Consider the following 15,745-nt stretch of genomic DNA (forward strand, 5'->3'; position numbering starts at 1 on the left):
ACCCCAAATGATTTGGCCAATCTTCACCTGAGAAAAAATTCCCTCCCGACTCTGAAACCAGCAGTCAGAATAAATCCCTGTATCAACCTACTATTTTATTTTATTTTTAAGTATATGCTGAAATCTGCCTGGTATCTAGAAATGCATCCAGTCCCCGCTTGAACTGGTGTAGTGAATCCGACATTACCGTCTCCTCACTCAGTGAATTCCATATTCTCACTGCTCTTACCGTAAAGAACCCCTTCCTATGCTGGTGCTGAAACCTTTTCTCTTCCAGTCTTAGTGAATGCCCTCTTGTTACCGTAATATCCCTCCTTTTGAACAAATCCCGGGCAAGATCTCTATACTGTCCCCTAACATATTTGTTCACATTTATTATGTCCCCCCTCAACCTTCTCTTTTCCAGGCTGAATAGTCCTAGTTTTGCCAACCTCTCTGGGTATTGCAGTCCCTCCATTCCCTTTATTAATTTTGTTGCCCTCCTTTGTACCTTTTCAAGCTCATTTATATCCTTTCTATATATTGGGGTCCATAACTGAGCACAGTATTCCAAGTGTGGTCTGACCAGTGCTTTGTACAGTGGAAGAACAATGTTCTCCTCCTTTGCAGCTATACCTCTTCTGATACATCCCATTACCCTGTTTGCCCTTACAGCAGCGGCCTGACTTTGGGCACTCCAATTTAGTTTGCTATCAATCAAGATGCCCAAGTCCTTCTCCATCTCTGAATTCCCCAATGATTTCCCATTCAGTGAGTACTGGTGACTTCCATTTTTCCTTCCCATATGTATGACCTTACATTTCTCCTCGTTAAACCTCATTTGCCATTTAATGCTCCACCTACCCAGCTTATCCAAATCCCTCTGTAGGTCTGCACTGTCCTCTTTTGTATTAATTGTTTTACATAACTTTGTGTCATCTGCAAATATTGATATTTTACTATTTATCCCGTTGACTATGTCGTTAATAAAGATATTAAATAACATTGGGCCTAGTACAGACCCCTGTGGTACCCCACTAGTGACGCTTACCCAATCTGAGTATATTCCATTTATAACCACCCTCTGCCTTCTATCCTTTATAGTAGCTAAAACAGGGTCCATTCACACTAGGTGGTGTCACAGCTCACCTCCTCCTACTGTACAATTACACATAACACCTCTATATACAGTAGATAACACAGGATCCACCATTCACAATAGGTGGTGTCACAGCTACCTCCTCCTCCTGTACAATGTCTGGTAACACCTCTATATACAGTAGATAGCACAGGATCCACCGTTCACAATAGGTGATGTCACAGCTCACCTCCTCCTCCTGTGCAATGACTGATTGTTATCTACTGTATATTGAGGTACTGAGTCCACCATTCACAATAGATGTCACAGCCCACCTCCTTCGCCTCCCTGCCGTGATCTCAGATCACAGCACATGCCTAGAAAACCCAGCAATTAATAAGTCAGAACCGGTCTATGGTCCATGTGTTGCTATAAAATCATCTCTCTATATGCGGTTACCTGGCGCTCAGGTAAAAAAATCGCTGCCCCCAGAATCATAATGTGTGTGAGGTTTTAAACTTACAAACAGAAAACGTTTTTTGCTCCCTTACATTGTAGCACAATAGTCCCACATCCTCCATCTTTCATTACTTGTAGGAAATGTCAGGACCTTCTTCCCAGTCAATGAGCAGCAGAATACGCTGAGAATAAACCCACAGCCTCATAGTAATGAATAGAGAAAACCCCGGTCACAAAGGCCAATTTATGGCGGCAGCCGTCACTGGCAGCAGTGGGCAGCGCGATGTACAATGGACCTGATGACCGTCGTAGGAACACTGCTGACATCTACAACGACTCTAATGAAATGTTAAAGCCCCGGAACCTCCTCTTCAGCCTGTAATACAACGATGACGTCCATCCAGACGTACAAAGGACACAGGGGATGTGTCACAGCCGCACAAAATGCCAACTCCACTCCAAAACTATTTTTCCCCATATGTGACTTTTCTCATCTCGCCCTCTGCTCTTGTCACTGGTATATGAGTAAAAGTTGCAAACCTTCCTTTTAAAATAGAGTGGGCTGAGCTGCAATACCAGACACAGCCCATAGTCAAAGGTGGCGCTGTTTAAAAAAAAAAAAAAAAATTCCTTTTAGGGGATTTATTAATTAAATAGATGACTTCTTAAGATCAATTAGGAGAATAATAGTGACCCAAAGGGGTTATCCGACAAAGGACACACGCAGTGGCCTTGGGATTTTGTGTTTAGATTTTTATAATGTATATTAAATGGATCAGTTATCCACAAGATGGGAGATAAATGTACGATCAGTGGGTTCCCAGCAGTCATGCTTCATAGAATAGGGGCCCCCCATGTGAATGGAGCGGTGGTGCAAATACGTGGCCACCGCTCCCATATACAGTTAATGTGCCAATCAAACGTAAGCACCACTGATCCATTCACACAGACCGGACCCTGGGGATCAGTTTTTATTCTGGTTGATGGTCGGGTTTAATGGACTGGAGAGGAGGCAAAATTGGTGCGCAAGTAGAAAAACCACCATACACAGACTAAAGTGGGCAGAATCCGGAGGGATGATCCAGTAGTTTATAGGGGAAAACATCGTCTGTCGGGGGAGAGAAGGATCCAGCCGAACTTATGTTCTCTGGGAGAAAAGCTCCGCTGTGTCGGACTGGGGAGCCAGGAACCCACCAGTAACCAACTCCAGGACCCCACTCTTCAGCTACATGCAAATATGACCTTATCCTCAATCACAAACGTATATAACATAGAACTGGGTAGATTGGTAAATGGATAAGATGCTGCCTTTGTCTGTACATATTGTGTCTACTACTGGTCATATAAGAGGGTTGTGGCCCACCAGGGGATTCCCCTGTTCTCCAGTGGGCCAGTCCAAGCCTGCCCCCAGAGGAGCCCGACAGCGTCTCTCTCATACAGAACACAGGGGCTCTGATCAGAGTCGATCATTCCTGTGTATGGGGGTCTCGGAAGAGACAGCTGATTGTATACAGGGGTTAAAGGAATATTGCTCAATAATCCAATGATGCAATGTAGCAGCAAAGTAGGAAATACGTGATAAGTCGATTCACAGGTGTAACTAGAACTGTGGCAGAAAACACCAGATAATTAGACATATTTGCATAATAATCAATGACTAAGGTGAAAATCTAATGCTACATCCACCCAACAAGTCAGTGCGGCCGTCCTCAACAACAATCATAGGAACAGATCCAGACTCCCGAGATGGAACTTATTATACAAGACAATCTTCTCCAAAAGCCATAAAGAAACAGAAAAATAAAAAAAGTTCTAGTATTAAAATGATTTTCTCATTCTTACCACTGATCCCTGTATCACTAGGCTTCATTACCGTTTATGGCCTTAAAGGGACGGTCTCCTAAAAACCAACACTTTATATATTATTCCCCATTATGGCATAAGGAAGTCACCCCGAAAGCTTACAGGACATCCCACAATCTGAATCCCCATTCTGAGGCCATTTTATGTCCTTCCTACACCAATAAACCAACTCCTATGGACTCCGCCAGAAATGCTGAATGTCAGGACACATTTGCATAAGCCTCACCCCAAATAAGGTGTATTTTGGGGAAACACACCCTTAAGAAAAAAAACAATAGTTAGAGGTATGCAAAGCACCAGGAAGGGCAGGGTGAGAGGGGCTGCCAGGGGATGTCTGGCACTTGGGGTGAACAGGGGCGGCAGAACATGGCACAGCATTTTCTGTTTGACATCTAAACAAAAAAACAAACTGTCTTGACAATTGTTATTCTGCAATTCCACATAATTTATAATTAGACAACTCTGACTTGTTAGATGGGTCCTGCAAAAAACAAAAAACCTGACCAGCACCTCCATATAGTGTGAACAGGTACAAGCTGCAATGACTGCATAAAACACAAAAAAAAAAAAGAACACAGCAGCACTCTGTAAGGGCCAAGGTATGTGCAAATACTGAAAACATGAGATCTAAACTATATTGTTGCTAAATAAAGTGTACTTACAAAAAATGAAGGTTCTTAGCACATAAAGTGGCCAATTTATGTATGCCCATCAACCACGGCAAGGTGACCTCCCATCTGTGGGAGGTCACCTTGCTGTGGTTGATGGGCATACATGAATTAGCCAATTTATGGGCTAAAAACCTTTATTTTTTGTGAGTACAATTTTTTGTAAGTACACTTTATTTAGCAACAATGTAGTTTAGATCTTATGTTTTCAGTGTCCCTTGGCCCTTACAGAGTGCGGCTGTGTTCTTTTTTTGTTAGATGGGTCCTTTACCAATAAAGTGTTCAAAAAGTGTCTTCTCCTATGACCCTCAGCAATCACTTTGAGATGAGCGAATTAATTAGAGATGAGTGAACCCGAACTGTAAAGTTCGGGGTTCGCACCGGACACCTAGTCTGTTTGAGAAAGAGTTCAGGACCCTATTGATTTCTGTTGGATTCGGGTTAAAGTTCAGGTACCTGAACTGAACTTTGGACCCAAGTTCAGTCAAACCTGGACTTCCATGGGTCCGCCCATCCCTACTCGTAATCTGTTGGGAAACCTGGCTGTAAGTGTTCCATCTTCCTGCAGTGCCCCCAACAGGGGAAATTATGCATTACGCAGAGCCCTATCTAGTCAATGAGTTATTTGTGTAATCCAGGACAGGTCGGGTCCTCCAGAGCGAGTGGCCAAGAGATGAGGATCCCAAACAGAGGACCACTGTATATTAACCCTCATTTTCTTAATAGGGAATATTAAAATAGGGCTTTCTATACTGGACATCATAAGACTGAGAACAATGAAGCCGCTCTTCTCCAGCCCTTCTGGAGCGAGGCAGATTATCCTGCAGATAGGATCAGACATGTGCCGGTCTATTTTAATACACAGGTCGCAGTGAGGAGCAAGAGCTGAAGCACCTAGACGGCTTAATGCCTTCTCCAGGGGAAGTGGAAGAAACCGGAACCATCATCCGATTATGAAATATGTCCCCGTCGATCTTCATTACAGTTCCTAGAGTCACGTCACAAGGATGGGACCCGTGCGGCAGAAAATCCCTGGTGGCCATAATCCTGGGCGTATTAACACTATAGTAAATCCTCCCATCTCTTCTAGTAAAACAATCAACCATCTCCCATAAAACAAGGATGTGTCCTTCCTCCATGACAGCTCGGTGACCACCAATAAGGCCATGTTGAGAGATGGGCAAGGGTACAGGATATTAGTAGGACCAACTGGGGTCCCGTGTTCCCATATCATGCATGCACTCTATAGGACACGGGGACGCGAATGGTCAAATCCCACTTATAAAAAAGTTGCTAATGGGAAAAACTCTAAATCCAAAATCCCATATCCAGGATCAGCTGAGAAGGGTTTGTAGTCATTGATATTTTTGTTTCCTGCAGAATATGGGCGAAAATGAGAGACAGACATAAATGTTAATGGTTGGTATAACCCCTTTAAGATGTGTGAGGGCACGGACGTACAAAGGTTAGAAAGTTTGCAAGAAAGCAGCTGCACCAGCATTGGAGTGGGGATAACTGTGTGATAATGGAACGGTGGAACAAGACTCAAGAGACTTACCACGATCTTCCAATCAAAATTCCTCTTTAGGTTATGTTCACACAGTTTTTTTTTTTTTTAAGCAAAAACTCTCCAAAAATACTCAAAAAAAGCTTCAAAAACCTCTTGGAAATCTCATACTTTATTTCTATGGCAAATCTTTTTTTTTGATGTTCATCTGAGGAGTTTTTGGAGCTTTTTTTTTTTTTTTCCTTGAAGAGGTTTTGAAAAATCCTTGGATTAAATAATAAAGTGCTTGATCATGAAAGAATCTGCTCCAAACTAAGTACTGGTCAATCAAATGGCTGCAAAAACTGGTAAAAAAACACCAAAAAACGGAAAGATTACTGAAACCGTTTCTGCTTAAAAACTCATTGGTTTTGAATGTCTGAAAACAAACAAACAAAAAAAAAACCTGTGTGAATATAGCCTTAGGTTACATTGACAAAGGACTGATATACTGTGGATTTTTCACAATGGAATATCCATAGAAGCAAAAAAACCGCATCAAGTCAGATATTTAAGGTTGTAGATTTCGTAGAGGAAACGCCACGGACTTACATTGCAAAGAGAGAAATATGCAGAAAAAAATCCAACCAGCGGTCAATATCTTTTGCAGATTTTCTCTGTTGTCTGTGGATGAGATGAAAATCATTGACTTTGCTGGAACTTTAACAGGAAGCAGATTTTCCACATGCAAATCAGTTGCAGAAAATCCACTGTGTATGCAGGGTTACAGTATTTCGCCAGAAAGAAAAGCTGAGATATAATCTAGCCGATGGTCTATGTACTGACACTTCCATGGGCATAAGTGGGGGTTCACCAGTGAGTGCAACAGTCCTGTGGGGGTCCACCAGTGAGTGCAACAGTCCAGTGGGGGTCCACCAGTGAGTGCAACAGTCCAGTGGGGGTCCACCAGTGAGTGCAACAGTCCAGTGGGGGTCCACCAGTGAGTGCAACAGTCCAGTGGGGGTCCACCAGTGAGTGCAACAGTCCGGTGGGGGTCCACCAGTGAGTGCAACAGTCCGGTGGGGGTCCACCAGTGAGTGCAACAGTCCTGTAGGGGTCCACCAGTGAGTGCAACAGTCCTGTAGGGGTCCACCAGTGAGTGCAACAGTCCTGTAGGGGTCCACCAGTGAGTGCAACAGTCCTGTAGGGGTCCACCAGTGAGTGCAACAGTCCTGTAGGGGTCCACCAGTGAGTGCAACAGTCCTGTAGGGGTCCGTCAGTGAGTGCAACAGTCCTGTAGGGGTCCGTCAGTGAGTGCAACAGTCCTGTAGGGGTCCGTCAGTGAGTGCAACAGTCCTGTAGGGGTCCGTCAGTGAGTGCAACAGTCCTGTAGGGGTCCGTCAGTGAGTGCAACAGTCCTGTAGGGGTCCACCAGTGAGTGCAACAGTCCTGTAGGGGTCCACCAGTGAGTGCAACAGTCCTGTAGGGGTCCACCAGTGAGTGCAACAGTCCTGTAGGGGTCCACCAGTGAGTGCAACAGTCCTGTAGGGGTCCACCAGTGAGTGCAACAGTCCTGTAGGGGTCCACCAGTGAGTGCAACAGTCCTGTAGGGGTCCACCAGTGAGTGCAACAGTCCTGTAGGGGTCCACCAGTGAGTGCAACAGTCCTGTAGGGGTCCACCAGTGAGTGCAACAGTCCTCACTCAGTCTATAAAAAAGGTTATCAGCGGCGCATCGCCTGGTGTGAACAGGACATGTGCTGCGAATAACAGCTTGCCTAGGAGACCGGCTACCGCTGATGGACTGCATAGGTGGCTGGTAACCTAGGCAATTAGAACTAAATAATATTTTAAAATCAGACCATTCCTGAGAACGGAGAAGATATTTAATAAGTAAAATGCAAAGTTGCTTGTTTGCCCCAGAACTTTGCAATTTTAACATTTATGATTTTGAGACAACTTTTAATGGTATTGTTAGGCTGTGGCTATATGTGATGGTTTGTGCAGATTTTTCGGTGCTGCTGAATTTACATAAAATAGATTGGACGCCACATTACTAAACCCCAATCATACAGATCTATCAGAGGAACTGTCTTATGGACGATCACTGTCCGTATGCCGTATTGGGGCGGATTCACACAAGCTGTAATTTACATCCCTGGTACCTCTGCTGCAAAATCCTCACATCTTTGAGGCCGATTTGCTTTGGAAAAGTCACAAAATTAATAAGAGTGAAATCTGCAGCAATTCTGCACTATTTCTGAAAAATATAATAGATGCAGGTTTCGCTGCCGATTTGTCAGTGGTGTAAAGTTACAGCCCCTGTGAATCCACCCTCGGGAATCGCATATTTTTAGGGTTTGCATGCAGCATGCTCAATCCTTCTGTGGTTTTTGTCTCAACCCCCCTCCCAGCAGAAGAAGCTCCATGTGTGGCTGTGATCAGGGATTTACTCCAGGATTCGTTGTTTCCCATGAAGAAGTACTTTCCCATAATGAGAACTTTGCATCTCTGAGAATCTGGACTTCAGACTGATACATTGTATCCACTCTGATACATTGTGTCCACTCTGATACATTGTGTCCACTCTGATACATTGTTGCAAAGAATAGACGAAAATATTTGTGCTGCTCATGTATTGAGCTATTGTCTACACTACTGTAACAAACCTCCCCCTTTCAAAGGGGTTGTTCACTACTAGTACCACCCCTTCTTAATGGCAACGGTGCCCCATGTAAAATAAAATCATTGTATACCTCTCTTCTGGACCGGCGCTGTGTCTGCCAACACTCGAATGACATTATGTTACAAGAGCACAGCTGTGGCTACTGATGGGCTGCAGCAGTTACACTTACATCAATCCAGGTGATAGGCTGCAGCGTTCATGTGATATAATGTAATACAAGCGCTGGCAGCCACAATGCCAAGATGAGTATACGGGGCCCTGCTGCATCTAAGAAGGGGCTGCTAAAGTGAGCACCAACCCCTTAAAGCAGAAAAAAAAGTGAGCAGTTAAGCTATTGCTCTCTGTTATCAAATTGTCATTTAAGAACATGCACTCTATGGGAGCCTGCCTCCGTCCTGCTTTTTGTCTGCTAGGACACTGGTTGAAGTAAAAAAAAAAAAAAAAAAAGCCCCCATAGGTGTCCAGGTACTTTTAAAGGCACACGATTGTATGATTGTGGCAGGTCACAAGATGAAACTTGGAATTTAGAGAAGCTAAGAGAAAAGTCATGTTGACATTCACATATTCTTGAGTTACAACGGTGGACAAGAGGTGGTCACCAGTCGTGGCCCAGGCAAGCTCCGATACGACTAGTGGACGGTGCAGCGCCATCGCCTTGTCGTACCATCTGACTACTATTGCTTTGCAACTAATAGTCTGTGAAAACTGCAACTTTCCAAGCACCTTCTGCCATTCAGGAGGGCAAATTTATCAATTCAGTCTCTCTGGTTCAGGCTGAACGCCATATTTATCAAGCCCTGTATTATCTTGTCTGACACTTGCAAAGCGTGGGAAAACTGGGGACACGACTTCCAAAATATAAAGACTCCATTAAAGACTGTCAGCGCCAGATACCGACACAGCGTTCACCGTGTATGTACATGTGGGGCAGACATACGAGGGACATATCTGGACAAAAAAATCCACAATGTGTTACACAAGTGGGGGGAAAAAAAAATCAGCACAGAAAAAATAGAAACACAGAATTTGATCTGCAGTGCGGATTATAAAGCCACAACCGGTCAATCCATGCTGCGGATATTCAATGCTGATTTGCATAGAGCAAAATCTGCTACAAATCCATATCAAAAGCTGTGACTCAGGTTGACTTGTGGATTTGCTACAAAACAGTCTTTTTCTCCATGAATTTTACATCCGCTGCCTTTAATTACAGTTACCAGCATTGTGCATGAGATTTAAAGGGGTGGTCTAAACTTTTCTTCCAGAGTGCACAGCTCGCAGCCCCCGACTTTCTGCTTTGCAGGGACAGTGCAATCCTGAAGACTGACAGTTTGAACCAGTGGCACCGCTGCTCCAAGCTGTGCGCTCTCCCAGGCGGCCGGCAGAGACGGCTTTACCTCTGCAGCGCAGGGGACTGAGGCTGGTAGGATCCAGCGAGCTCACCAGCTTAGAGCGGCGCGAACAGGCTCCGCAGCACACAGCAAGCTAGCGATACTCTCCTGACATTGGCAGGTTACCTATCTGGGAACACAAGGTGGCCGGTCACCGAAGCAAAGAGCTGTACGCGCTGCATCTAAGAGGCATAACGTCTAAGTACCTGGACTCCAAAGGGTAAAAGGCTGTAAGAAAAATTATCCATTAAAAAAATAAGAATGATTTTTCATCTTCATTATCACCCATCAGGAATTAAAAAAAACTACGCAGGGTCAAAAAACAGTCTGTTCTGAAAAATGGATCAAAGTTAAGGGCAGTACGGTGGCTCAGTGGTTAGCACTGCAGTCTTGCAGAACTGGGGTCCTGGGTTCAAATCTCACCAACAACATCTGCAAGGAGCTTGTATGTTCTCCCCTTGTTTGTGTGGGTTTCCTCCCTCCGGTTTCCTACCACACTCCAAAGACATACTGATAGGGAATATACAGGTGCATCTCACTAAATTAGAATATCATCAAAAAGTTAATTTATTTCAGTTTTTCAATAGATAAAGTGAAACTCCTATATTATATAGAGTCATTACACACAGAGTGATCTATTTCAAGTGTTTATTTCTGCTAATGTTGATAATTATGGCTTACAGCCAATGAAAACACAAAAGTCATTATCTCAGTAAATTAGAATACTTTATAACAACAGCGTGAAAAATGTTTTTAAAATCAGAAATGTTGTCCTACTGAAATGTATGATCAGTAAATGCCCTCAATACTTGGTCGGGCTCCTTTTGCATCAATTACTGCATCAATGCGGCAATGTGGCATGGAGGCGATCAGCCTGTGGCCCTGCTGAGGTGTTATGGAAGCCCAGGTGGCTTTGATAGCCGCCTTCAGCTCGTCTGCATTGCTGGGTCTGGGGTCTCATCTTCCTCTTGACAATACCCCATAGATTCTCTAGAATAGATTCTCTATGGGGTTAAGGTCAGGCGAGTTTTCAGTGATACTGTTGTGTCTAATCCAGGTATTGGTACTTTTGGCAGTGTGGACAGGGGCCAAGTCCTGCTGGAGAATGACATTTCCATCTCCAAAAAGCTTGTCGGCAGAGGGAAGCATGAAGTGCTCTAAAATGTCCTGGTAGACGGCTGCGCTGACTTTGGTCTTGATAAAACACAGTGGACCTCCACCAGCAGATGACATGGCTCCCCAAACCATCACTGATTGTGGAGACTTCACACTAGACCTCCAGCAGCTTGGATTGTGGCCTCTCCACTCTTCCTCCAGACTCTGGGACCTTGATCTCCAAATGAAATGCAAAATTTACTTTCATCTGAAAACAACACCTTGGACCACTGAGAACAGTCCAGGTCTTTTTCTCCTTGGCCCAGGTAAGACGCTTCTGGCGTTGTCTATTGGTCATGAGCGGCTTGACACAAGGAATGTGACACTTGTAGCCCATGTCCTGGATACGTCAGTGTGTGGAGGCTCTTGAAGCAATGACTCCAGCAGCAGTCCACTCCTTGTGAATCTCCCCCAAATTTTTGAATGGCCTTTTCTTAATCCTTTCAAGGCTGCGGTTATCTCGGTTGCTTGTGTATCTTTTTCTACCACACTTTTTCCTTTCACTCAACTTTCCATTCATATTCTTAGATACAGCACTCTGCTAAAGAAGCGGGCTGTTCACAATGACCTTTTGTGGCTTACACTCCTTGTGGAGTGTGTCAATGATTGCCTTCTGGACATCTGTCAAGTCAGCAGTCTTCCCCATGATTGTGGAGCCTACTGAAACAGACTAAGGGACCTTTTTAAACGCTTAGGAAGCCTTTGCAGGTGTTTTTTGTTAAATTATTCTAATTTACTGAGATAATGACTTTTGTGTTTTCATTGGCTGTAAGCCATAATCATCAACATTAGCAGAAATAAACACTTGAAATAGATCCCTCTGTGTGTAATGACTCTATATAATAGATCCCTCTGTGTGTAATGACTCTATATAATATACGAGTTTCACTTTTTGTATTGAAGAACTGAAATAAATTAACTTTTTGATGATATTCTAATTTAGTGAGAAGCACTTGTAGATTGTGATCCCCAATGGGGACAGTGATAATGTCTGTAAAGTGCTGTGGAATTAACGGCGCTATATAAGTGAGTAAAATAAATAAAAGTTGTGCATGCTGGATCTTTTCTGCACGCGGACCATCAGTCCATATGTAACATGCTCATGTAAACTCCCCCATCCACATGCATTGGTCTGCATGCTGGTGTAGGATCCTTTTGGCACACGGACAACATAAGCTTTTGCGAATGACCTCCAATATTGGTGTCTCATTATATGGTCAGGGCTCCTTCTGGGTCTCTCAGGACCAGCGTCCGCATACAAATACTATCTCTGCTCCGGTCAATGTGTTTGCGGCGGTCACACAATTTAGATGCTGGGGATTGAAATGTGTCTGAGCCTAATGCTGAGAAGAAATCAAAAATCAAAACGATAATAGTAAGAATAGTAAAAATAATGATCATAGTAGAAGTAAGCAATATTGAAAAGATAGGTTATTTCTGTGTGTGTCGTCTGTTTCATTCATCCATACACAGATCAGTATTAGGGCTCATTCACATTCACATGTCTGATTTTTCCACGTACAAGAAAGACGGTCCGGATGTCATCAGTTTGTCTCGTAGATGGAGAAATAAAAAACATTTTTTTCCACCTTCTCCTTTCTGACAGCCCTTGATGTCATCCGAGTGCGGTCCGATTCTTTCACGGACTCATTGATTTGAATTGACGATTTTGATCCAATCCTTGGATCAAAATTGGACATATCTCCGCAATTTTCCGTGGACCACTTAGTCCGCAAAAAAACATAGACATGTGAATGGCCCCATAGAATATCATAGGTACGATGACACTTGTACGTGAAAATCGGACGTGTGAATGAGCCCTTAAAAACAGAGCCGTGTATCTGATCCGCGAGACTCAGAGCACATCCTATTCTTAACCGTTTTGCAGATCATACGCGGACTTTAATGCCTACGGGCAGCCATAAAAAAAGTCATCAATGAAAGACATTAAATTTTTGCTAAATTTTATCCATCCGCATTTCATCCGTTTTAATCGATCCATTGCCAAGAATCAACAGAGAAAAGTTCAGAAAGTTTACCTCTTCAAGATTTTAAAAACAGATGAGAAAAATAAACGAGTGCAAAACGGACGACACAAGAGAGAAAAATGGTCCATTTTACACAGATGTAAAAGTGGGAAAAGATGTGTGAATGTAGCCCAAGAATGAAGGTAATAAATAATAAAGTAGTAGAAATCCTAGTGACAAGGCTGAAAATTATAGAAGTAATAGTGATAAGACTAATAGCGACAGTAATAGAAGCTGCACAATAAAGAATCATATTGCGGTACCGTGTTAGCCAGAAAAAGCGACGTAAATACTACAGTATAAATATTACAGTAACAGAAGCTAAAACCAGAGTAATAATAATACATAATAATAATTGTTACATATCGGCACTATACAGTATCACATCTTGCCTGGCTGGGGTCACATTGCTTATAGTCACCGGTCACTGCCATCTCTGGAATACAAATGTAGCAGAGCTGAGTTGGCTCATTTGATACAACCGCTTGTGCCAGAGAGTTTTTTTGTGGTTTACATAGGACTGCAGGAATTCACACAATACTGCGGCCGGGGAAAACTTTACAATTTCAAGTATTAAATGACAAATTCAGCCCTGCTGCATCTGTAGCTCCTTGCACACTTGCAGCCTGTGGCTCTTCCACCTTGCAGAGAAGAAGTTAATGTTTACCAGGTCTTACTCCTCCCTGTCCCCAGCTCCTTGTCCCCTCTTGGGGTACTCTGGCCTTTTTGGAGGGTCTCCCTACCTGCTCCCCGATGTCAGCACGTCTTTCCCCAGGCAGCCTGTCACTTTCTTTCCTTACTGGAGGCTCCAGAAAGTCAGTCTGGCCAGAATGAGCCCCGCCTGGAGAGAGTCATGAGACTGCCCCCCTCCTGCCTGGGATCCTCCGCCCCTGGCTGCTGCTGCTGCTGCTGTGCTGCTGTGCTGCTGTGCTGCTGCTGCTGCTGCTGCTGCTGTGCTGCTGTGCTGCTGCTGCTGCTGCTGCTGCTGCTGCTGTGCTGCTGTGCTGCTGCTGCTGCTGCTGCTGCTCTGACAACCCTCCGTAAATTCCTGGACAGTCCGTAAAATGTAAAAACTTTTGAAAAATTTTTTTTATATCCGTCCATGATTTTTTTTTTATTTTATAAAGAAATGCTGCTGCAGAACCTCTTTTCGAAGTAAAGCGTATTTAGACATTTTTTAAAAAAGTTTGTATAGTATCTAGAGATGAATGAATCGATTCGCAGGATCCTGGTCCAGTGGCCACATCGGTAGTCCGAGACCACCAAACAAACCATCTCCTACTTGCTAACATCCGCGGCGCCCCTTCTGATTTGTAGGTTCGGCGAGACATTATGCTACAACAATTATTTTTCACTCACTTCTAACAGCTGCTGCAGAACTTCTTTAGCATAAGTAGCAGGCTTTGCAACAAATAATGATATTAAAGGAATCTGTTTTTAAAAAAAAAAAAAAAAAAGATGCTCTGCAGCAGCTACAGTCTACTGCACCAGCTGATGCCAAATGTCAAGGGGTGTCTTCATGTTTATGGATGGGCCAGCTAGAAATAACTAATCTTCACCCATAAACATGCCTTACACATGCACTGGCAGAGTGAGGATAATCTGAAGCCAAAAACCTTTACTCGGCATTTATCTCCTGGGATGTTAAAATCCAAAATTCCTGATCCTTGTTATTTTAGACATCTGGATAATCCTCATTTATATTTGACCGCTGGATTATCTAAAATTAGAGGAAAAGGGTTTTTTATTCAGGAACAGCGCCACCCTTATCCATGGGCTGTGCCAGGTATTGCAGCTCATTCACTTGAACAGCAGGTGGATGCAGTATAAGAGCCATTATCTAGATACTTCTGCTACTGCACAGTGGCTTGATGGTGCCTGATTAGGAGTCCACCCTACTGATCATCAGAACAGTCAGACATGCAAGTATTTTCAGTTACAATTTAATGTCATGATCACAAATTTACCATGATTTACAGAAATTGCCTTAGATCCTTTAGATCCCTTTTGGGGGAGTATAATAGTTTATTTTTCTTCAATGCATGTAATGGAGGCTTAAAATCAGTTTTGCACCATTTATCATCTGTGTTGCACTGTTTATTGCTGGCTGCAGATTGAGTCAACTGAGAATTCATCAGGAAACGCATTTAGACTGAATGATGGAGAATTCATAACTCTTATCTGTCTTTTTCTGAGCTATTGTTATTTGGCCACAGACCACATCAAATGTGCAGAGAAACAAATCTTGTAAAAGTTAAATGTTACAACATGTTTATTGAAACCCAACAGCAAAAATGATTTTTAGCCACCAAAAACATACATTTAAGTAAAAACAAATAAATAATTTGTCCCCAAAAGGTAAAAAAGTTGGGACAACCCAGTTAAATAATACAATTTTGCCTTTTTACAACCTCCACTAGGGGAGTTCAAGAGCATAATTTTTCCATGCAGTATTCACCAAGCTCCCTCTAGTGGTGGCTTTGGGCAGACAATATTTTATCAACTATTTGTCTAAGAAGGGGATTTGGAGCTTAGTATCGGATAAAAAGAGCTCTAACCACAATAAGAAAAATATGATGCACTCTTTGGCTTTAATATTACAAAATTATAAAAGGAAAGATTCGCCTTAATGTCATGTACACCTATTTGGAGCATTGAGGGCACAAAAATTATTTGAGTTTTTTTGGTGTTGTATTCCAGGTGCCATAACCTTTTTACTTTTTTTTTTTTTTTTTTTACCATTGATGAGATCTAATTTTCAAGTTATTGATTAACTTTTATAAACTCTTTCTGGGGATGGAATAATAATAATAAATAATAATAATAAAAAAGTAATTCCACAATTTTTTTATTTATTTCTCCATTTAACATGTGATAACAACAACAAATATTCCATGAGCAGGTGTAATTGAGGCAATGCCAAATATGTTTTTCTACATTTTAGTACTTTCGCAC

At 42.9% G+C, this 15,745-nt stretch overlaps 1 protein-coding gene across 3 annotated transcripts in view; it reads right to left on the minus strand.

The window, feature by feature from the left end:
- Positions 1-13,682, minus strand: part of DNMBP (dynamin binding protein) — a 125,717-nt gene extending 112,035 nt beyond the window's left edge. Inside the window, exons 1-2 of one of the 3 annotated variants that reach the window (XM_073685023.1) lie at positions 13,534-13,621; positions 6,146-6,217 (exon numbers count right to left, since the gene is read on the minus strand). The gene's annotated coding sequence lies outside the window, so the exon portion shown is untranslated. Of the gene's footprint in view, positions 1-6,145; positions 6,218-13,533 lie in introns of all 3 variants that reach the window. The other 2 variants (XM_073685022.1, XM_073685021.1) reach the window with 2 other exon arrangements.
- Between the last annotated feature and the right edge of the window lie 2,063 nt (positions 13,683-15,745).

This window comes from Phyllobates terribilis, unplaced genomic scaffold, assembly GCF_046119375.1.
Source record: "Phyllobates terribilis strain yellow unplaced genomic scaffold, ASM4611937v1 Scaffold_5__5_contigs__length_657084704, whole genome shotgun sequence".
NCBI lineage: Eukaryota > Metazoa > Chordata > Amphibia > Anura > Dendrobatidae > Phyllobates > Phyllobates terribilis.